Below are 23,812 nucleotides of genomic sequence, written 5' to 3' on the forward strand. Positions count from 1 at the left end.
TTAAAGATACAAGAGCCCTGTCCTCCTTCCCATAGGGTCACCCTAAATTTGGTACATTTCTGAATAGGGGTTGTTGTTTTTAAGTGGAACTCCAAACCAAAATGGACTACAGTGCAGGGTTGTTGTACGCCACACTCAACGTCAGCGAAACCTACATTGCAGGGTTGTTGTAAATCTCTCTTTGAATCTCAGGCTCATCTCCAATCTGCAATATTAACAAGGATCTACAATTTAGAATGGTTATAACTGTTCTTTCAGCCCCCTTTTTATTACATTTCTGATAATGCATTGGCAGGGCTATTTCATAATTAATTATTAATTTTAAGTGTTGGCTTTAATTATTATTATTATTATTATTATTATTTATTTATATAGCACCATCAATGTACATGGTGCTGTACAGATAACACAGTAAATAGCAAGACCCTGCCGCATAGGCTTACAAACACATTTCCCCCCAAACGGAATAAGATCTGAGTTAGAAAGATTCACTCCTTTCTTTGCTGCTACCTTTTGGGGTTGAGAACTTAGCGCTCAGTCCAGGAAGATTTAAAAAGATCGCACTCGGTTTTCTCCCTTGTTTTTAATGGGGAACTGTCATTTCCGCTCGGGGGGGAGATTTAAAATAGCTTCCAGTGTAAACCCGGAAATTCCGTACAGATATCATGAGATGAACTACTCTACCTTTAAATCTGTGGTTTTGCCAAGGTTCTTGGAGAGAAAACTCCGATGTGCGCCACGACTCGACGGATTCAGCTGCTTGACGAACGGAACATGGATCCAATCACATGGCAGGGGTGCAACGACACACTGTCCAATGAGGTATGCCTGGAGACATTGGATTCAGAACGAGCATGCTATTAAGGAGACATGAGGGGGAGGGACCTCCCCAGGGAATATCAGAAAAATCCTGCTGGATCAGGCCAACATAGATATATTGCAGTATTATCTGGTTTCCAACAGTGAGCAGCTAAAGTCAGTCCTCTCCCACTTGCTGCCCTCCAGATGGGTTGGATTACAACTCCCATAATCAGCTGGTTGGGGGATTATGGGGGTTGTAGTTTAACACCTGGAGGGTGCCAAGTTGGGGAAGGCTGAGCTGAAGGCATGTTTTTCCCCTAAAGTATTGTCCAATCCTTTTTTAAAGGTAACTAAGCCAATAATTATTGCCACATGTGGCAGTGAACACATAATTAATAAAAAATGTGTTTTGTGAAGAACTTTCTCTTGTCTATCCTAAATCTATTGCCAATCAATTTAATTAGGCGACCAAGTTCTAGTGGAATGAGAGAAGCAGAATCCCCCCCCTCTGTTTTCTTCATGCAATGCATAATGTTACAGAGCTCTCTCATGTTTTCCCATCCTTTTTTATGTAAGGATTATATTTGTAGGACTGAATAGTTGCTGTAGAGAGTTTTAGCTTTTACAAAATCTAGTCTTTGCCCCAAAAGTAATAATAATTAAAAAATTCTGAAGCATCTTTGTAGTTCTTATGTATTTATTTCATTTATGTATGTAAAATATTTCTTGTCCACCTTTCAGGGCAAGGCATATGACAAACCTTACATAATTAAAAACAATACAGCAATAAAAACAGCACAACACTAAAACTCACATAATAAAAACTGATACAGTAATGAAACAGCCACAGCAGCAAACATCCTAAAAAGCAACAAACACCAGCAGCATACAAAACAAAAACTGCCACATACAAGTGCAGCTACAACCCAGTATAATAAAACACAATCGGGAAGAGCAGAGTAAGGGAGCAGATTTTCAGGAAATTCCTAAAAGCCTGCAATGATAGGTTTGGCAGATTCAGACGGCAATTTATTCCAGAGGTGTGGGGCCACTGCAGAAAAGTCCCTCTGTTTATTTGTATCCCGCCTTTTGCCCAATGCTGGGCCTCAAGGCGGCCTTACAAAGTTTAAAACATACATGGGGGGGGGGGAGGGAAACATAGTTTAAAATACACAACAAAATTATAACTATAATTCATCAGGGATGAATCCAGACATACACCCAAGCTGCGGACCTGCGTCTTCAGGGGCAGCGTAACCCCATCCAGCACAAGCTGAATCCCTATTCTCTGATCTGCCTTTCAACTGATCAGGAGCACCTCTGTCTTGTCTGGATTAAGCTTCAATTTGTTTGCCCTCATCCAGTCCATTACTGCCAACAGACACTGGCTTAGCACCGAAACAGCTTCCTTGGAATTGGGTAGAAAGAAGTAGTAGAGTTGGGTGTCATCAATGTAGTGATGGTGCTGCACCCCAAAACTCCAGCCAACCTCTCCCAACAGTTTCATGTACAGTATATGTTAAATAGCATGGGGGGCAAAAGAGAATCCTGAGGGACTCCACAGGCCAGCAGCCAAGGAGTCAAACAGGAATCCCCCAGCACCACCTTCTGGGTCCACCCCTCCAGGAAGGAATGGACCTACTGTAAAACAGTGCTTCCCAGTCTCATCCCAGCAAGGTGGCCAAGAAGGATACCATGGTCGATGGTATCGAACGCTGCTGAGAGGTCCAGCAGAACCAACAGGGACACACTCCCCCTGTCCAGTTCCCGGGACCCACCTTTACACCATGCTAATTGCCCAAGCAGGGCTGTCTATCATACTGCTAGCGGAGGGGCTGCCCTGCCTGTTTGTCACTGAGGAAATCAATTGATCTTAAAGCTAAAGCGTTGAACTTCTTCAAACGTTGACAATTTTCTTCACATCTACACTGCTCAAGCTTCAGGTTAAAACAAAAATGAGCAAAATTGGTCTGGTAGATGTAATAAGCCTTACACCACCATATTCTTATATAAGATTTTGTCAGGGCTGACCCTAGACCAAATGACACCCTGCCCCAATTGTTCAACTTTTGAATATCGTCTTTTGTTTGTATCGCATTTGTAGCGATACATTTGTAGCGATACTCCATCAAATTCATGAAATTCATTTCATGAATTTGATGGAGTTTGCACATATGATTTATGTCTGTCATATAAAGCAAATTTGTGCATATGGATCCGTTCATAATTGCTTTTATGCCCACCATTTGTGCAATGGGAACTGACATGCAAAAAAGAGAGAGGGAAGAATGTCAATGTTACAATGTCACCAGCTTGAAAGTAAAGGTGAAACTGTTTGCACTGAGTGGATAGTCCATGACGGGAGCCTGTGTCCTGAAACCCCGCCTCTAAATCCAGCCTGTTCAGTGAAGTTATGTCCTACGTGTCATTATTCCATAACCAGCCACTTTCCCTAGTTAATGTTCTTTTCACTTGACCTGGGAACTCTCTCTTGTGGTCCAAACTGGGGTTGCCACCTCTTCACACACCTTGTATCATAAAGGTGAAACTTCCCCTGTCATTTCATGCCCATGGTGGGATGAAAGAGCTTCATCCTTTGACATTTGCACAGCTATTGAAGCTATTGAAGTTTTGCACACCAAAATTCTGCCAGAGAGTGGAAGCTAATCACCTCTGCTGATGAGTTTGAGAATATATTCCAGGGGTACTCAACCTGGGCCCTCCAGATGGTCAGGGATTATTGGAGTTTGCCTACTTGTGGTTTATTCCATCTGGATGAGGACATGTTTTTTAAGAGCTCTGAAGCAGAGAAACATCCAGCAGGAATAGGTATCCCCACCCCTGCAATACTGGGGTGGAGAAAACTACATCTGTGGAACTTCAGTCTTCCCCTGAGCTTTCAGACAGAGAGACGCTCCTGGAATATTGTTATGCTCGTTTCTAGTTCTGTCAACACCTGCCTTATTGAAATTCCTGATATTGCCTTTCCCCTCTTGGAATTTGTCACCATCACTCTCCTTGATACCTGTACTGGGTGGTTACAAACACAAACTCAAGATTTTTTAAAACACACACACACACACTTCTTTTTAAAAAAAGAATAATAGATCTATATCTTTACAACAACAACAACCCAACCAAACAAATATAATTGTTGCACCAGGTAGAATGTATTGTTTCATTTTATTTTGAAAAAAGAAAGGTGTGTCTATGAAATATAATTCTCACAAGCTGAACAACTGGAACTTGTTTCTTCCATCCTAACATTGAATAAGATAAAAATGGTCCTTACTCCTCACATCTTTGAGACCTTGATATTTTATTGCTGCATTTGATATGCCTTGAAAGTTGTTGGTTATTCTCTCTATCTCTCCCCACCCCCACCCCCTGGCCACACACACACACACCACAATGATCTGCTTTAGCTCCTCAGAGGTCAAGGAGTTGCAGCATTTCTCCCTGTACCTTTGACATCCATTGTCCATAGCTGGCTTCACCTGATCAGTCCTAAAAGAAGCATTAAATACCCAGCCTTGAACTAATTTGCTGCAATGTTGGCAGTAGGTTTGATCTTTTGTCTAGAACCTAGGTAATCTATATGTCTTCCCCAACCTAATGCCCTCCAGGTGTGTCGGACTACAATTCCCAGCATGCCCCAGCCAGATGCATTTAGAGGGGAAGATTGTCTCTACTGTATTGCATTTGTGGCACTCACGAGACTGGCGCTGGCTAGCCTGGTGTGAATGGTTTGGAATGTTCCGTTGCTCAGGCAACAAAGGGGATATTGTCAGTTTGGATGGGATTAAAACTCCATGCATGGAATGGCTGTGGAGAGGAAGAGGTCCTGGGATGTAGGGAAGCTGGGAGATAGGGAACCCAGAGGCAAAGAAACTGAAGGAAGGGTGCTTGAAGAACCATAATGGTTTGAGAAAGAACAATGTGAAGAATGAATATGTGAAGAAAAGGGAAGAGAAGAAAGTGAATTAAAAGGGGTCTGAAGAAGCTGCACCGTATTCATGATCAGGAAGTGTGACAGGTTTGTGGTTATCTGCTAGTATTCTAGGTCTATTAATAAATGGGAGTGAAAGGTGTTTTTACTGAAAATCCAATGAAGTGGGGATCTCTCCCACACATGACAGTGATGGAGAGAATGTTCACCGGTGGCACCAGTAACGTCCTTGAGGAGTCTATGCCTGTCATCATGCAACCCAAAGGAGATTCAGACTCCAAACCTGCCCTTCATTTCAAAATCTCAGTCACAGTTTGGTCCCTATTCTATTTTCAATCGCATCTGCTTGGAGAAAGGTCTCTTCTGAACTACAAAGTTACAAAGTTTGTTTATTTCGGTCATAGACCAGGTCTCTTCTGAACTACTAACGTGTTGTTTTTTAGCTAGTATGCTACAGAACATGCATATCGGGGAAACTCCTGATACCCTCTGATTTCAACCAAGCTAAACATCTGCGCTTGTGGGTACCTGGTCAACAGCTGGTTGGCCACTGTGTGAACAGAGTGCTGGACTTGATGGACCCTTGGTCTGATTTACATTGTTCTTCTTTTGTTCTTAATATCTCTGTACACTTGCATTAATACAAATAAAAATGCAGTCATTACAATTCACTCACACGGTTTTAACAATCGCCCAGCTTATTCCCTGTGCTTGTATAGGAACTCATTTTCATAAACATTATTTTGGACTACATGACCTTGAGTATGACCCTGAAGATTAATAGATATGTTTTACTGGCTCTAATTGGCCCATTCGCCCCTTGATGCACACACATGATTCACATTAAAGCTAATGGGGTCTATGTGTATGCCTAAAGGTTAGAAAATACTTTGAAAGACTCTGTTACAATGTGTGGTATTAATGATCTCCTAATTGCAGAGGTGGTGTGCTGTAGCTTGGGAAAATTGAAGGGAAGAGAAATGGGTGGGAGGAATCCACAATTCCACAAATACAGTAGCAAGCGCACCACATAAAATACAAATCCTTCAGTAGTGGAACAGGTTGGTAGGGTGCTTGAATCCGAAGGCTTCTCTGGTGACCCGAAATGCCTATATCACTTTCTAAATTTCTGGCATCAATGTTCACAAATAAATTAGATTAGGCCAACCAGGTTGCACTGTGGGCAAAACTCTCCTAGCTACTACCACACCATGCCTTTCTGTTACCTGGGCAGGTAGAGGTTCTTCTTAGGGCCTTACTAGACGAGGCCTTAGCGCGCCTTCTGACCCGGTTTCCCTGCTGTGCGTCCAGATGACACACAGGGGAATCCGGAGGCAGGCCGCGCTGAGGCCTCCTCCAACGCGCCATAAGCCAATGCGCTTATGGCGCGCTTTTTCCTCAGCTCCAGCCTCAGGCTGGGGCTGGGGAAAGTGTGGAGAGTTCCGTGGCTTTTCGCGGCTCCTCACTCGTGAGGAGCCGCGAAAAGCCACGGACCTGCCTGGCACAGCACTCATAGGAGCGCTGTGCCCATCGGCGGGGGGGGGGGGGGAAGAGAGGGGAGGGGGAAGGATGGCAGGGTGGGTGGCACGGGGGAGGGAGGGGGAGATCGCGCTGCCCGAGCAAGCAGCTGAGCGGCGCTTGCCCGGGCAAGCGCCGCTCGGCTGCTTGCTCAGGCGGCGCGCGGCGCGATCTCCCCCACGCCACCCACCCTGCCATCCTTCACCCCCCCCGTTTTTTAAAAAAAAGTTAAAAAAAACCTTACCTTGTCCGCTGTCTTCGGGCCACCCGCGGCCCCTTTAAACAAAAACAAAAAATGGCGGACGACGCAGGGCTTCCCTGCGTCTGGAAGCCCAGGGGAGGCGCACTAATGTTAGTGCGCCTCGGCCCCGCCTCCCTGCCGGCGTAAGCCGGCAGGTCTAGTAAGGCCCTTGGTAGCTGCAACGATTTAGGAACTGATTGAGGTGTTTCAGCATATACTTTTCTGAATTCAGTTTAAGAATTGTTATGAATTATTTTCTCCTACCCTATTTTATTATTGAGTTGTGTCTGCTCCATGCTCCATTCTGCCTTACTTCTGGTTTTAACACAGAGAATTTCTAAATTAATTCCAGAATTGGCACATGTAGTCAGAATTGGCACATGTACTCAGTTTGCCACAGGTGTCAGTTTCTTTGGTTCGTTCATGTTGTTCCTTACGTACACATACGCACATCATATCAATATTCTTCTTTTATTCTATATTTTATTCAGTGTGTGCAAACAATTGTGCACATTGATAATCGGACCTGTTGTATGTGTGTGTGTGTGGCAATGGTGAACAGAACAGGCTGAAAGCAGTGGCAAAGTGCCTATGTTCAGCTGGCTGTACCAAGCCTGGCAATCAAAAATAGAAGAATGGTGGATTGTTAAAGTAGCGGTGCTACTCTACAACAAGCCCATGTAATGCAGAACACACAAATCCAAGGGCTTGTCTTGATGAAGAGTTTGCCGTGGGGTGAATTCGCAGTAGCGTCAGGTCATCTACATGACACAGCCGCCATTGCGAAGCCATCCAGGGTCAAACCCCATATTAAAAACTGGAAATGGGGCGTCTCAGCCCCAGCAAGGTAAGAAGGTAAAAAGGAGCACACAAGTGAGTGAAGCACCTGTGCGGGTTTAACAACAGGATAAGAAAGCCAGGGACATCGATTCTTCCCTTCTGTCTCCTAGTAAATAACTTAGTATTTCAGGTAGGTAAACAGAACCATCACCATAAAAATAAATCAGTTATACAGGGAGAAAGCCAGCAGAGGTGTGGGGTCTATCCAGTATACTGCAGTGAGTGCCACGTGTATGCCTGTCTTCCATCTAGACAGAACACAGAGGCGTATGCTCGGTGTAATGAGCTCCGGGCTCTCACGGAACAAGTTTGTTCCCTTGAAGCCAAGGTTACTGACCTGGAGAAGCTGAGAGAGGTTGGTGGGTGAGACTCCGCTGCTGTCACAGAGGATGGGGGGTCTTGAGGAAGGAGGGTGTCATTCTGTGAAATGCTGCCTATTCTATGCACAGGACAGCTAGACAGGCAAAGCTGAGGAGTGTCAATGCAGGGATGAGACAGTGGCATACGTAGGAGGGGTTCAGATTTTGGAGGCTTACTGATACCCAGGGTGGATCATATAGTACTGCACCCTAAGTACATCAGGAAGAAAAAAAACAGTGAGGGATGGACCCTTGCTTTGATGCAGCATGGCTCTTCTTATGTTCCTAATCTACAATATGCTGGTTTTTTGTTGTTGTTTTTTGTATTTCTGGCCCCACCCCTTTTGTCTTCAGCTCAGTCCACCCCTGGAGTGGGGCTCCAAAGAGCTTCCCTAAGATTGAGTCTGGCCCCTGGGCTGAAGAAAGCTCCCCATCTCGAGTCTAAATAAATCACGTTGTAAGTAAATTTGGGAGTTGTTACCTGGAAAAAAAATGAATATGGAAACAAGAAAGTTATTATAATTACATTCCTCGCCTCATCCCAAAAAGCAAAAGATTGGTCCCAAGCTTATTTAGATTTGAAGTGGGATTGAAGCAGAAACCTGAGATTTATTCTTTTATCATGAGAGCCTCCACGTAGTTTTATTCTTTTAGCACGAGAGCTTCCACGTAGTTTCCCCAGCAGCTCCCGAGCATCTCATATGGGGGCTGCCATGTCCTTAATTTTCAAGCTTGCAGTAGGTCAAAACTCTGTTCAAAGGAGGGAAATGCCAAGGGACCAGCATACTAGCTTTCAGATCAGGCATGCTTACTAATTTAAGTCACTAGTAGACCTCTTGAAAACTACGGATGTCTTCTCCCTAAACTACAAGAGCTGCATCTGACAGCTAGCAATTTTAGTAATGTGTGGTGAGGATAATTCACTCCTACGGAAAGTTCATTGTAATTTACCACCCACAGCTAACAAAAGTGTCATATAAATTTATCATGTAGTTCAGCTTCCTCTGTCCCTCCTTTTATGAGCTAAACTTTACATTCGTGATCAGTCATTTTGGTTAATGGAAATCTCTGGAGCCTCTCTGCTTTTTTTATTATTTTAAAAAATTACTCTTGTCTTTGTGTAGTTCAAGTCCTTTTGTTAATTATACTGAACCAGATTTCCACTGAGACTCCAGCAGTAGCACTGTCAGCATGTGATCTGTCAAGGCCCCATGAAACCTTCTTCAATGGCTTTTGTAACTTTAGTACTTTTCTGTAGACTCTCTTGTACAAAAGGTGCGCTACTGTGCAGTGTTTTGATCAAAGTCATACTCGTATGAGTCTTATCTTTTAATTTAGTCTAATTTCTGTTCTTTTTCTTGTTTAGGAAGACTGGTTCCCTCCATGTCTGGTAAGAAAAGTAGTTGTTCCCTTAATGCTATATCTCGGTGACCGGAAATTTTAAGTATTAACCTTGCATTTAATTTTAAGAAATGATAAGTTAAATGTGAAATTTACTTCATTGCAATATATGTCATAGCAACAGGAAGTCCTTGCTTCAAAACTTTTATAGGACAGTAAGAATACGGAGAAATTTCTTTCCTCATTGTCTGTGGACATTTCAGGACCATTGTGATTAATTCTGGAACATTTTAATCTTTTCATTATTCAGGTTTGTCTTTAATGTTCTTGCTGTTGACCTGTATTTTACATATACTTGTGCAGGTACCAGTTCGGTATTTTGTATATAAATGAGATATGATTATTAATAATAATAATAATTCTTCAATTTTCAGATATAATAATAATAAAGATATCTGAAAACTGAAGAAAGACTCAAACATTTTGAAAGGGATATTTCTAGTTACCTAAGATGTGACATTATTGTCTATAAGGGTGATTTTACAATCAGCTCACCACCCCAGTTTACAGGAGACAACATGGGGCAGCCATTTTTCCCCCCAGCGCAGTGGGGCAACAAACTGGCTTGTTTATTTTGAGGCATAGGTGCTTACCAGGGCCATGGTTTCTTCTTTCTTTCCTTTTTTATGTGTTTCAAAAGTTGGCTTCCCATAAGACCACCCCACTGGCACAAATAACTGCATGGGATGACCCTATGTTCTAGTATTATGAAAGAGGAAGAAAAATGTCTCTGATGTGAGTGGTGCAATACTTTTTGGAGTGGAGTTATTTGTGCTTAGGGTGGCCATATGAAAAGGAGGACAGGGCTCATGTATCTTTAACAGTTCTATAGAAAAGGAAATTTCAACAGGTGAAATTCCCCCTTCATAACCACAGTTAAAGTTGCAGGAGCCCTGCCCTCTTTTTTTTATCTGGCTCCTGCAGCTTTAACTCCTGGGCTGAAAAGGGAATTTCACCAAGTGCTGCAGGCATACAAATAACACCTGCTGAAATTCCCTTTTCTATACAACTATTAAAGATACAGGAGCCCTGTCCTCCTTTTCATATGGTCACCCTAGGCACAAATAACTCCACTCCAAAAAGTATTGCACCACCCACATCAGAGACATTTTCCTCCTTCTTTCATAATACTAGAACCCGGGGTCATCCCATGAAGCTGATTGGTGGGAGATTCAGGACAGATAATAGGAATTATGGAATTCACTACCACAAGATGAAGTGATGGCCACCAATTTGAATGGCTTTAAAAGGGGGTTGGAGAAATTCCTGGAGGAGAAGGTTATCAGCAGCTACTAGCCCTATTGGTTATGTGCTACCACCAGTATCAGACGCAGTAAGTCTGTATGTACCAGTTGCTGGGAAACACCAGTGGGAGGGGGGTGTTGCACTGTGTCCTGCTTGTGGGTTCCTGGTTGCCAAACCATGGTCCACTGTGTGACCCGAATGCTGGTCTAGGTGGACCCTTAGTCCTATCTAGCATTGCTCTTCTTATGTTCTTACATACACCATACCCAACTGTTGCAGTGTTACTGACAGCCCTTTTCCCCTTCTTCTTAATCTGCATCCTTCATCTCCATGACACAAGGCATCTGAGCTGCCAGGAAGTTGGGATGAAGGCAGTTTCTCCACTCTGTGCAGCACCTGTCTCCATGTGAAAGGTGGGGGGATGCTGGCTGGCAACATAAGGATCGTCTTCTCCCTCGATCATCTGCCATAAGTCTCCAATCCCACAGGTGCTCTACTAGTATATTTTTAACCTTCGCTAATGCAAAAATATTTTTCTAATTGTATGTAATTGACACATGATTAAGATAAATGCTTGGAGATACAGTGGGGGAAGCTCTTTTCTTATTCGGGCTTCAGCTGCATCTCGGATCAGATTGATACCACATCAGAACAATGTTTTATAGCCTCTGCCAATTTAATAATCAAATTTGATGTTAGATCTGCACAGAGTGACATATTTGATTGACAGAAAAGGCTGTTATATATGGATGTGATGTGCTATTCATGTATAACAAGATCTTTGAGTGGCAGTTTAACAATGGTACAATTTCTACCTTATATACTGTAAATGACTCTCATTGTGGTACAGGCAGTTCTGCGCAAGCTGTATTATGTAGAGAACACACACACACACAGTAGTGTAAGGCTTGAAAAAAATCCTATGGGTTGTGACAATTAATCCAATACTGTTAAGTAATGTCAAGTACCCTATGGTTGCAGATGGTAACGTGAGAGCTTTTAAGTATTTAATGGCCAGTGAAGGACAACACATCTTTTCTGAGATACATTGAACACTAAATGGAATATTTTGGAGAAGTGGCTTCAGGTTTGCATTCATTTGCATCACATTTAATATATTTTTAATTTGAAAAATGGCAACTCGAAAAGAGTTCCTTTAATTCATTCTTAAGTGTTTGCAGTGAAAGTCATTTCTAAAGGTGTCGGCAAAATCCTTCTGAGCCTGGCTCCCCAGGAGAAAAAATACACACACAAAAGGTTGCAAGCGGGCGGGGTGGGGGAAAAGCCCATGTTTCACGGTCAACCTGGAAGAGATGGGCTTCTTCCCTCCTCCTCAGATTTTGCCCCTGAAACCTCTTTGAGCAAAGCAATTTCATGTAATGGAGCTGCACTGTTCAATGAAATTCAACAGGAGAAAATTAAGAGACCTCAGGAGGATGTGTGTGTGTGGGGGGGGAAGCGCCTTCCCCATGGAGGACCTACAAAGGATGGCTCCTATTGAAAGTAGCCTGTATTTCCCCCTTTTCCATGTAATGAAGACACATCACACCTTTACATTCAGTAGTGGAAAGTCAAAGGTGTGCACAACCTTTTCAGTCCCGAGGGCTGCATGTGGCTAGCTTGGAGGCCACATGCACACACAGATGTGCACGGCCATGCATGCACACATCCATACACAAGTGTGTACATGCGGGTGCGTGCGCGCGCGCACACACACACACAGAGGCTGAATTCGAACGACACGCTAATCATTGGTTGATTTCCATTTTGTTCCCCCGTTGATTAGTGTGTCATCTGAACTTAGCCAGTGAGAGATGAGCAATTCTGATACAGAGTGCTGTTTTATCATTGCTAGCAGCAGGGAAAGCACACTCTGTGTCAGGATCTCTGGGGAGTGGAAGCAGAGTGCAGATGGTGGTGGAGAATTCAATGGTAGTGGGAGGAGGGGGACAAGGTTGTAGGGGCAAAAACCAAGGATGGTGGTGGGGGAAAGTCAACTTCCTTGGGTCAAAAAGCGAACCTGGGAGAACTCAGCCATCTGTAGAGCACTTGGAATTTGCAGGAAAGCCAGTGGAGACCGTGCACATTTTGATTTACGGACAGGGCTGGCATGGCCGGGGCAGTATTGTCATCAAGTACCTGGCAAGGCCCAGACTGCTGTTAGGGGCATCAGTGGTGAGCCTTCTAGCCCTCCTCTTCTGGGCTGCTGCTGCTTGCTCACCTGCCTTCTCCAAGTCTGAAAGCAGGGGGGAGGAGGAGATGCGGGAGGTTCCTGCATTTGCCTTGAGCTCTTCCTCGATGTGATTGGGCCAATTGACGCCAGAGGGAAGTGTGAGTGACAAGGAAGTGATCCGCCGAACATCTTGCCCAGTAGCCTCCCCAAACCTGGTGCTGATCTCAACAATTGGATGTGAGTAAATGAAACTCTTATTGAATTCTTACTGTTCTGTATTTTGGCTGGAGGATGGACATGCAGGGCAGAATCCATCGTGGTGCTTATACCCCTGCCGGTTCATTCCTGTCCTGCTGATTCCCTCCCACAAGTGGTGGGTCCTGCCAAATCTGTTTTGCAAGTAGTTCCCAGTGCTTATGCAGGGGAGATTTAGGACTTTCTAGGCAAGCCACGAAATGTGCGGAAAACTCATTTCCACGAGTTCTGCTGACCTGCCGCTTTCAGAAGTGAGAGCTGTTTCTGCCGCTTCCAGAAGTGAGAGCTGTTTCCGCTCTTTTCGGGCTGGCCCAGAAGTGCTAAATTGCTGTTGTGCGAGTGGCAGGGGCTGTTTGCCCAATGGAAGTGTGAGCCGGAAGGGAATCGGCAGGAGTAGTTTAGCTTTTTATACTGCTGTTATTTTCAAGGCAAGAAAAATAATTAACCTTAGATGTTCTTTAGCAGTGTTCGGAATATATTATTTGAGTGCTTGATGGGAAAACTATGTTGTACTCCACTTTCCCATTTTTCAGTGCTCAGGGTGGCTACTAAAAACAGTAATTAATACAAAGAAATAAAAATTGATACTGTCAACAGTGTCAAAACAGCAGGACTAAATCGGGGAGCAACCCACTGCTAGGCAGCAGCGCTCAAGGAAATATTGGGGGGTGGAATAAACACTTTAACTTTGCCATTTAAAATAATGCTGGGGTGGTGCTGACTGAATTTTCCTGACAAAAGCATTCTAGAAGCAGGATGCCACCACTGAGAAGGCCCTGTTGCCTGTCACTGGTGGCCTCACCTCCGAAAGTGAGGGCATTTGAACCAGGCCCCCTGTGATGATCTTAGTGGAAGGGCAGGCTCAGATCATTCCTTCAGCTACCATTAAAATGAATTTAAGGAAGGTCAGGCAATGTGGAGCTCTTGGGCTGCTTCAGTGGGACTTTTCGACAACCCAGTGCCCTCCAGGTATGTTGGACTACAAGTTTCATCATCCCCAGCCAGCATAGCTGTTGGGGGATGATGTTCTTGGCTACAAGCTCTATAGACATTAGGGGCTTTGCTAGACCTACCTTTGAATCCGGCCTTCAGGCACGGCGAGCCCGTGCTACAATTGGCACGGCGAGCCCGTGCTACAATTAGCATGGGCTGTCGCGCCTATTCAGACGTCAGACGTGACGGGGAAAGGAAAGCCCCGTCACGTCGCCCATTTTTTATAAATCTTAAAGGGGCCGTGTGCGCAGTGGTGTTTTTTTTAAAAAAAGGGTTCCCCACTCCCCCCTGCCCTGATTTCCTGCAGACAGTGTCTGATGCCCCCCGCTTGCCAGTCTGCCCCCGCTCGCCAATCTGCCCCCCGCTCGCCCCCCACTTGCCCACTTGCTCTCCTCACCCGCTTGCTTGCCTGCTCGCCCTCCTTGTCCGCTTCCTCGCCCGCTCGCCTCGCCCGCTCGCCAGGTCCAATGCCCCCTCCACCCCTCCACCCCTCCCCGGCCGCAATCTCCCCACCCTGGCTCCACTCTTCCCCCCATCTCTCCTGCTGGGTCCACTCTTTCCCCCCTGGCCCCATCACTCCCCCCCGTGATTCCCTTGCCCCTGGCCCAATGGGCACAGCGCTCAGCTTCTCCCGGCTACTCGCGAGTAAGCGAGCAGCCGGGAAAAGCCACGGAACCTGCTAGACTTTCCGCATCCCCGTTCTCAGTCCGGGGCTGCGGAAAAACCGGCCCCAAAGTGGTGCCAGTTATCCCGGGCCAAGGGAGGGTTTAGCCCGGCATGACCCCGGGATCCCCTGTGCGTCATCTGCATGCACAGCAGGGAGCCTGGGCCTCACCTAGGAAAGCCCTATGTTGCTGTGAGAAACATTTTCCTGATAGGCTAGGCTCTCACATCCCATCCTGTTTAGCAGGACAACACCTCATAGGAATGGGCCACCAGAAATGCTAAATAATAGCGCTTTCTCTCTCTAACACCTTCCTCCCCAGTTCAGGCAACAATGTACTTTGTTACCTTTCCTGTGTTCCTAATAGCCCCATTGTTAAAAGGGAAGTGCCTCAATACAAATATATCTAAAAGGAGTAGCCAGTGACCCACATTACAGTGGGGCCGAGAAAGATCAACGGCACTGCATTCATATGTGGCTTCTTAAGGCTGAGTGTGAATATCTCCACAGTCATTCATTTTGTCAGTGGACTTCCTCCTCTTGGACAAGCCATACATCACAATGCTGATTTCACACAATGCCTTGACTTCTGCTTTGAATAGACTGTAGTCCTTTGGAAAGGACCTACATTCTTTCTCTTGGCTTTGATGCCAGCGTATTAGGACTGTTAGCGTTTTGAAGAGTTATTTTTAAAATACCGTTGCTGTCTTTGTGCATTTCTGAGGATATTGTGACTCAAATGTAAAGCTCCTTCACCCACAACTGTGGCAACAAAAATAACTGGTCTCAGGTCAGTTTGATTCCTGTGGAGATTTCCATAGTGGCATGTTACAAAGCACTATTTTATCGCATGTAAATCTTATATTAATTTGGATACGACAATAGTAAATAACATTTTCCTTCCCCACAGCTTTTATAACTATTGATTCTTCTGCGTTAAGAAAACTAGCTATATCCAGTTTCCAGTTTCCTCTTCGCTAACAAAGGCTGCAGACATAAGCACACTTTCCTTGGAGAAAGCTCCATTGAATACAGTGGGATGTTTGAGTAAAAATGCATAGAATTGTGCTGAAAGTCAGTTAACATTGAAAACAATGCAATAGTTCTTAAAGGTGCAATCCTATGCATGTTTAGACAGAAGAATGTCCTCCATGCTGAGAATTGTAGGATGTGTTTTTTTTTCTGTCCAAACATCCTTAGTGTGCCCTAAGTGTATTTTTGTAATTAGTTTTCTCCACTCCCAAAATTTACCTTCAGTTTATGGCACACTCTCCAACATTTCACAACTGAAAATGAGGGCATTCCTCTGAATGAATGGATGAGCCTTGGGACAAAGTCTACTGGGCTACAAGAGGGCCAAGAAAATCCAGACCCAAATGTACCACAGACAGAAAGTGTATGCAAGCAGATGACAAGAGGAGGAAGGCAAACCACAGCCTGTGTGGCAAGTCAAACGCATTTAATATATGCATGTATTGTATTAAGGAAATGTGCATTTAGACTCTTTACAGGACATTGGTACCATCTTCCAACTCTAAGAAGGGGCGCAGCTGGCGTATCAGCCGAAGCTGATAGTAGGCACTCCTGGCCATCACATCTATCTGAGCTGTCATTTGGAGTGACGGATCCAGGAGCACCCCCAAGCTGCGAACGCAGTCTTTCAGGGAGAGTGTAACCCCATCCAGAACTGGCTGACACACCTCCAAACCCAAATCGGGGCCGTTATTATTATTATTATTATTATTATTATTATTATTATTAATTGCATTTTTATACTGCCCAATAGCCGAAGCTCCCTGGGCGGTTCACAAAAACTTTGACAGCAAGCACCTCTGTCTTGTCTGGATTCAGCTTCAGTTTGTTTTTCCTTATCCAGCCCATTACTGCCTCCAAGCATTCATTCAGAGGAGACACACTATCCTTAGCTGATGCTGTTATTGAAGGCATAGAGAAATATATTTGGGTGTCATCAGCATACTGATAGCACCCCATCCCATGCCTCTGGATGATCTCTCCCAGCGATTTCATGTAGATGTTAAACAGCATTGGGGATAGGATGGTGCCTTGTGGTACACCATACAACAGCTCCTTCTTTGAGGAGCAGACATCCTCAAGCATCACCATCTGGAACCTTCCTGAGAGGTAGGACCAGAACCACTGAAGCAGTGTCCCCAATTCCCAAAGCTCCCAGGCGTTCCAGAAGGATACCATGGTCGATGGTATCAAAAGCTACTGAGAGGTCTAAAAGCACCAGCAGGGACACACTCCCCTTGTCCATACTCAAGCGTAGATCATCTACTAAGGCAACCTTAGCTGTCTCAACTTTGTATCCTGCCCTTAAGCCAGTTTGAAATGGGTTTAGAAAATCTGTATCACCCAAAACTGCCTGGAGTTGTAAGGCAGGGAACTTAATATCTGAAACGTATGGAGGAAAGGCAGGGAAGCCAAGCCACCCTTTAAAAAATTACACTAGCCAATGTGAAAAACTTCCCCACTTTATGTCACCTCTCTTGGATTACAGATTACTAACTTAATGAATGGTAAAACCTGGGCATTTCATAACACTACCAACCATTACTACACATTAGAATGTGTGGCATGGGAAACTATCAAATCACATTTGCAATAATACTGATGTCCAAGCAACCATATGTAGAAAAACTCTCCCAGATCCCTATCATGAACAAAATTTCTAGCTGTTTGGGCAGCTGGTTTGGGACCTGCCATTTTAATTTCCCATTCTGCTTCCAATGTGTCATCACTCCAAGACATGGTAAGAAATTTAAAATGGGGGCTTCCCAACTCATCTGTCCTGTGCTGATCAGAAATTTAGGACACTGCTGTTGCCAGTATGGCTATATGAGAATTTCATTTTTGCTCACAAAACATGCAAACATGCTCTGTTTGCAAGGTGTGACTGACAAAATGTTCATAAATTGCTGACCATGTGCTTGTATTTGATTTATGCAAGTTTTCTAAATTTATGCAAATTTTGTAATTTGTGCAAACTTACATGATGGTTTTATGATGGTTTTAATTTTTGTGAACCGCCCAGAGAGCTTCGGCTATTGGGCGGTATAAAAATGTAATAAATAAATAAATAAATAAATAAACTTTGCAATTTGCACATATCCCCCCCCCGACTGAATCAGCCCTGCTTTAGTCTATGGAGGAAATTTGTGCAAATCGAACAGGCAAAAGTTACAGAAATTTCATGTTCAATCAATTTGCACAATTTTATTGTTTGCACAGTGCGAGCAGCAATTGCAAATGCGAACGGGAATTGGGTATGAGTTGAGTGGCAAGCCGATGTTAGGAAAATCCTGGGGTTCTCACACATTGGTTGTTCGTCCAACTCTCGTTGCCAGCTACTGCCAGATAAGCCCGCTAGGTCTGCAGTCTCTTCAGGAGCCCACCAGAAGGCAGTTTGCCAAGGGTCTCCTCAAATCAGGAGGTGTCCCTGGTCTGGAGCCAATATATTTGAGGACTTATAGCTTCATCCCACATACCTGTTTCCCTCAAATTATCCCCTACAGCGCTAAGCTGTCATCATTATTGTTGTTGTTGCTAGCTAAATCACATCCCGGGCGGCAGCGTTCCTAAGATCCTTTGCATACCAGTAAAAGAGTTTAAGGGGGGAAATGTAAAAAAAATCAATAAAAATCAACGGATGACCCAATCCGATTCAAATTTGGTATGCTTAAAGCTCTCCTTAATAACTATTACTGTGCCAATTTTGATGTCTACATCTTTAAAACTTACACAGATGTAAGCATTTGTTTAATTTGAAGCTTAAAGGTATCAAATCCTGCTCCTGCACCCCCAGTGGCCGCTCAGAAAACAACAAATGATTTGCTCCAAAACTACCATATTTCTTCGATTGTAAGATGCCATCAATTGTAAGACACACACTAATTTCAGTACCACCAACAGAAAAACAAAAACAAACCACCAACCCTAAGACACACCCGTGATTCTAAGACGCACCCTATTTTTAGAGATGTTTATATGGGGGAAAAAGTGCGTCTTAGAATCGAAGAAATAGGGTAGTATCAAAATAGGTCAGGTCTTTTGGCTTTATAGCACAATTAAACCAGGATGTATGGGAGTATTTCACAGTCAAAGCAGATTATAAACTGGAAAACTTCATGCAATTCGCAGTGATTGCACAGTATAACACTGGTGTGATAAAGCACAGAAGGACACGTAAGCTAAGTGTTGTAGCGAACAAAACTGAATAGTAAATGTTGCCCAAGCTACCAGCACATTCAATAATATGTGCATTTTTCATTTGTCGTTGCTCCTCTATGCAAATCTTATTTTGGTGAACAGGAATGCCCTTCCGGACCACCAGTCCAGATGTGGGGTGGTGAAGGGCAGGAGATAGTCAGACTCACTGCAAGGGTATTTCTGGGACGTTTGTCACACTCCTGGTTGTGCACAGCAGGTCAAACTGTGGTCATCAGTCTGCTGAAGGAGCTCCTGTAGACCCAGATGTGACTCTCTTGAGACTCTCTTCTGTCTCTGAACTATAATGGGGGAGCATCCCTTAAAATAAAGATGTAAAACTGTAACATTAATTACAAATATTGCCCTCTGCAAGTATTTAATAATTGCTGGGATTTGGTTAATCTCTGGAGTGTCACATTGAAAATAAGGCCCTATAAAACCGAGCATGTCGCCCAGCTGAATACTCAATCCAGTTAAATCTTAGTACTTAGATTATTCTATGTGAAAATGGAACTACATTATATTTAAATATTTATTCCTTTTCTTTCTCCTCCTTTCTAAGCCATCATTGCTCCCTTGCTGGGTGCTGATTCCTCCAAATAATTCCTGGAGCACAAAATAGCAGTGTGCTGTAATTGGGAATAAGTAATTTTAAAAAGCAATATGAAATCCCCGGGTTTTTTTTTTGTTTTTGCTTTCCTGGGCTCTTCATAAGTGCTAATAAGAGCAAAGTTATATTAAGTCAAATCTTTGGGGATTTACATTGTATTCACTTGTAGTTGATGTGATGTTTGAATAAATGTTTACTTTTGCTATGTATTTTAGTAGATTATGGCTCTCTTTGCATATTATGAAAGCTTGATAGAATTACCTGATTTGCATTTTGTTTTAAGGGAAGCACAGAATTGTGGTTAACAAATCCTTGTCCTAGTCCTGCTGGTTTTTGAAAGCAAGGAAGGTATGTGCAGAAGGAAAGAGTAGCTCAATAACACCCTTGGAGATGTATGTTGTGTACAGCATCTGAGTCTCCACACTTTTAGAACATTTAGTTGCTAAAATAGTGGCTGCCTTTGTCATATTTTAAACACAGAAAGTATTTTTTATGGCATTTCTTTAAGTCTGGATGCCTGTGTGATCTGTCTTTTTAGTTGCTGCTTTTTCACGGAATTGGAAGTGATGAGTGGGCAAATATTTGCCCAATTTTGATAAAGATGTGGCAAATCCACATTTGCTGTGATGATTCTTCATCCATTTACTATGTCTAGCCTTCATTTTTAGTTGCTGTATGACCAGGAGTTATTCAACCCGCATCTACGTAGAATAGTTCTGCAATATGTACTAGTACTAGGAGATGGCTGTCTTCCCTATTCCTATGTGTAAGCCTGGAATTAGATATTATAGTAGAGGCATGGCTGTTTAGCATCCCACTCTCTCAAGCTGCCTGCCATGTGTCCCATGCTCCCAGACAGTTCTGCATACCTTCCATTCACTCAAGGATCACCTCTAGTGACATCAAACATGAGATATAAAACACATGCTGCAAGTTTACAATGTGACATGGTGCAGCAAGTTCCCTACCCTGTTCCCTACCCTGAGATACTCTGGGCAGTGGGCTATAGTAGCAGCAAATGCATTGCTTGCAACAAGTCCCTGGTTCAATCCCAGGCATCTCTAGTTCAAAAGACTCCCGAAAGCAGGTCTGGGTAGTCCTGCCCATGCTGGGCTACATGTATCAATGGCCTGATTCAGTATAAGTCAGCCTTTCCCAAACTTCTGCCTTCCAGATGTTTTGAACTTCAACTCCCATCAGCCCCAGCCAATGGTCAGGAAATCAAGGAGTTGTAGCGATGGGTTGCTAGTGGAGCAGAAAAATGTGGCCTCAAAGGAGTGTTTTATTTTGTTGTTGCATGGGTCTGCACCCTTCCGCTATGCCCTCATGATTTTTGAAACTACTTGCCTGAGGAGCAATCCCATGGCCCCAGAAAGCATCCAAGCTCCCCTCTGCTTTCCCTCCGCAGAAGAACACAGGAGTGGCTCTGTGGGTGGGGAAGGGACTGAGGATCCTCCGGCCTTCCCAGCCTCCTCCTCTCCCAGCTAGATGGGTAAAAACACACACCATCTAGCAAAAATGCAGAGTAGCAGGAGCGCAGTCCATCGCTGGTCCTCCTGCTCTGCATAGGATGCCCATCGGCCTCTGAGTTTGGAAGCTGATGTGCATCTCAATAGGATGGCACCCTCACTTTCCCCTTTTGTGTCCAGTGTGTTGCTGGGAGCCGCAAGACCATAGTTTCTTCACACAATATCTACCCCTATGTACATTGGCATTTATATTTTAAAATTAAAATGGTGGCTACATCCAGCAACCCAGCACTGCTCGGTGTGCTGAACCAGAATACTGTTTCAAAGAGGAGGGGCCAGGTCAGGCAGTTGCCCTTTTGTTGCCTATGTTTTTGCTTATGTGTTAAACTTTATTTCTGAATCAGAACACAAGATCCTAAGAGCCGTGCTGAATCAGACGAAGGGTCCATCTAGTCCAGCACTCTGTTCACACAGTGGCCAATTACCTGCCGACCAGGAACTCAAAAGCAGGACACGAGTGCAGCAGCACCCTCCCATCTATTTTCTCCAGCAACTGGTGTACATAAGCTTACTGTCTCTGCTACTGGGGGTAGCATATAGCTGTCAGGACTAGTAGCCATTGATAACATTGAAAGCACCTCCTTTCTCCCCCTCCCCTCCCTTCTGTGGTGGTGCCACCGGTGAGGACAGGCCCGAGTTGTTTTACATAAGTGTCTGACACTTACAAAGAACAACTGGAGACTGTCCTCGCGGCTGCCACAGTAGCGGAGCTGGGGAGGAGAAGGGAGGTGCTTCCCTCTCCTCATGACCCTGGTATGGCAGTGGCAGTGGCAGGGACAGGCAGCTCAGCTAGGGAGCGTGCGCCCACATACTTGCCCAACTTGGTGGGTGTCAAGCCAGGAAGCATGGGTGCCCACGAACCCACATCCGGGGGGTGGGCAGCCAACAATTTTTTGCCAAGCTTTGAGCCCCAAACAGACGTTTGCAGCGTCCCTGGATATCAGAGGCAATTTTATGTTGATGGCTGTTTTTCTTTAACAAACTTTCTGTATGTGAGAAGTGCCACACATGTAAACTGTAACCCCTTCAAGCATTCAAGCAATTACTTCAGTGTCCCTCATGGGACAAACTGTCAATTTTAAGGGATTGGAGTGGGGTGTGTGTGTGTGTGCATTTGTGGTGGGGCGAGGGGTTCCTTTAGATAGCAAGATTTTTAAAACAGTCATACGGCAAAATCTGTTTAGCTTTAATGAAAGCTTTATCTCAAGGTTCTCATTAATATCTCATAATAAAGGAACTCATCAATAACCGTTGAGGTGGAAAGAGCTAAAAGGGAAAAATGTCTTAGAAGCTATTTTTAGCAATGCAAAACAAATAGCTTTCAAATTATTCACAGTACAGAAACAATTAATTAAAACATTTTAAATTGGCTTCCTCACACTTCCAAAATAAAATAGAAGCCAAATGAGCATAGTGTTAGGGGTAGAAGAATAAAATGGAATGGGAAATTGTTACTTTTTTATAGCCATAGCTGGAAATGGGGAAAAAAAGAAAGTATTTATAGGACTGAGGAGTTTTTGAAGATGTTTGAAGTTATTTATTTAGGCAGACCTGAAAGTTTTCCTAGAAATTACAGAATAAAGCAGAATTAAACACGTGGCTGGCCTATTTTCTGTGTTAACCAAGTGTTTAGTGTAACATGTAATTATTATTATTTATTGTATTTTTATACCGCCCAATAGCTGAAGCTCCTTTATAATTATGCTTTTATAAAGAACGAAATAAAACAGAAGAGATATTCTCATATGATGTCTATACATGGTTCATTTATCCAAACGAATACCGCAACGGACCATTTAGGAACATGCACCGTGGGTTGAATCCTCCATTGACGGAGCTTCCTCCAACAGATGAGTAGGGATGTGCAGTGGAAAAAAGTGGGTGGAGGGGTGGATTTAAATTTAGTTATTTAATTTCTATACTACCCATTAGCTGGAGCTCTCTGCGTGGTTTATAAGACAAAGATTAAAACCATAAAATACAAAACCATAGTAAAATGTTATAGAAAACCATAAGTTTAAAACAGAATAAAACCAAACTAGTAATCAAGATAAAAGCCTGCAGCAATGCAAAGATCTAAAAATGTACTAACAGAAATTTAAAAGTTGAAGGGTTAAAAATATTGGGAAAATAGAACAGGCTTCACCTGGATCCAACCCCCCCCCCCCAAACCACTGTAGGTCCCAGGTGAGTCTCTCTAAGGAGGTCATTTTACAAATGGGTGCCATCACTGAAAAGGTCCTCTTCTTAGTAGCCTCAAGGGCCTCTGAGGATGATCTTAGCATCTGGACAGATATATATGGAAGGAGACAATTTTCATTCTTTCTTTAGTAAAACTTGTGTTTAGTTCACTTGGATTTAGTTGTTTTAGGTTTTAAAAACGTTGATGTCAATGGATGTTCAGCTTCATTGATTTCTATATGAGGAAAGAAAGGCTAGAGATCCAAAATTTGCTGTGAAGGTATGTCTATCTTTGTCAAGGATCTTTGGGGCAACAGGAACCTTGCTGGGGTGGACTTTTCCCGTGCACAACTGAAGCAAATTAATTCACAAATGTAAATTATTATTATTATTAATAATAATGAAAATGGAAATCCAAAATAATAAAAAAATGGTTTGGAATCATTGAATTGGGAATAATGTATATGTTTTAAATCCTAATGAAATATCAATAGGGCTTTTTGGTCTTTCTTTCATGTTAAACAAATGCACATCTCTGTGGAGGAAGGTACTTCTTATTAGGGGTGTGCACGGACCCCCCGCTCCGCCCCGTGGGCCAATCCGAAAATTTCGGATCGGCCTGCTCCGCGCCGCTCCTCCCATACTCCGCTCCTCTTCGCCGCGGAGCTCCGGCTCAGAATCGGAGCTCCGCAGTGGAGGGGAGTGGTGCCAGGTAAGGCCGGGAGAGGAGGGCGGGGGGGTTACCGGGCCCTGCTGCCGTCACCACCCGTGCGGCGACGGCAGCAGAGCCCGGTAAGGGACCAAGGGGGAGGGGGGCCTTACC

At 44.0% G+C, this 23,812-nt stretch overlaps 1 long non-coding RNA gene across 1 annotated transcript; it reads left to right on the forward strand.

Moving 5' to 3' along the window:
- Positions 1–734: 734 nt before the first annotated feature.
- Positions 735–10,796, forward strand: LOC134401141 (uncharacterized). Its single transcript, XR_010025638.1, has 3 exons — positions 735–822; positions 9,075–9,098; positions 10,695–10,796. It is a non-coding gene; the product is annotated as an uncharacterized LOC134401141 (long non-coding RNA).
- Positions 10,797–23,812: the final 13,016 nt, after the last annotated feature.

This window comes from Elgaria multicarinata, chromosome 7 (assembly GCF_023053635.1).
Source record: "Elgaria multicarinata webbii isolate HBS135686 ecotype San Diego chromosome 7, rElgMul1.1.pri, whole genome shotgun sequence".
NCBI classification, from domain to species: domain Eukaryota; kingdom Metazoa; phylum Chordata; class Lepidosauria; order Squamata; family Anguidae; genus Elgaria; species Elgaria multicarinata.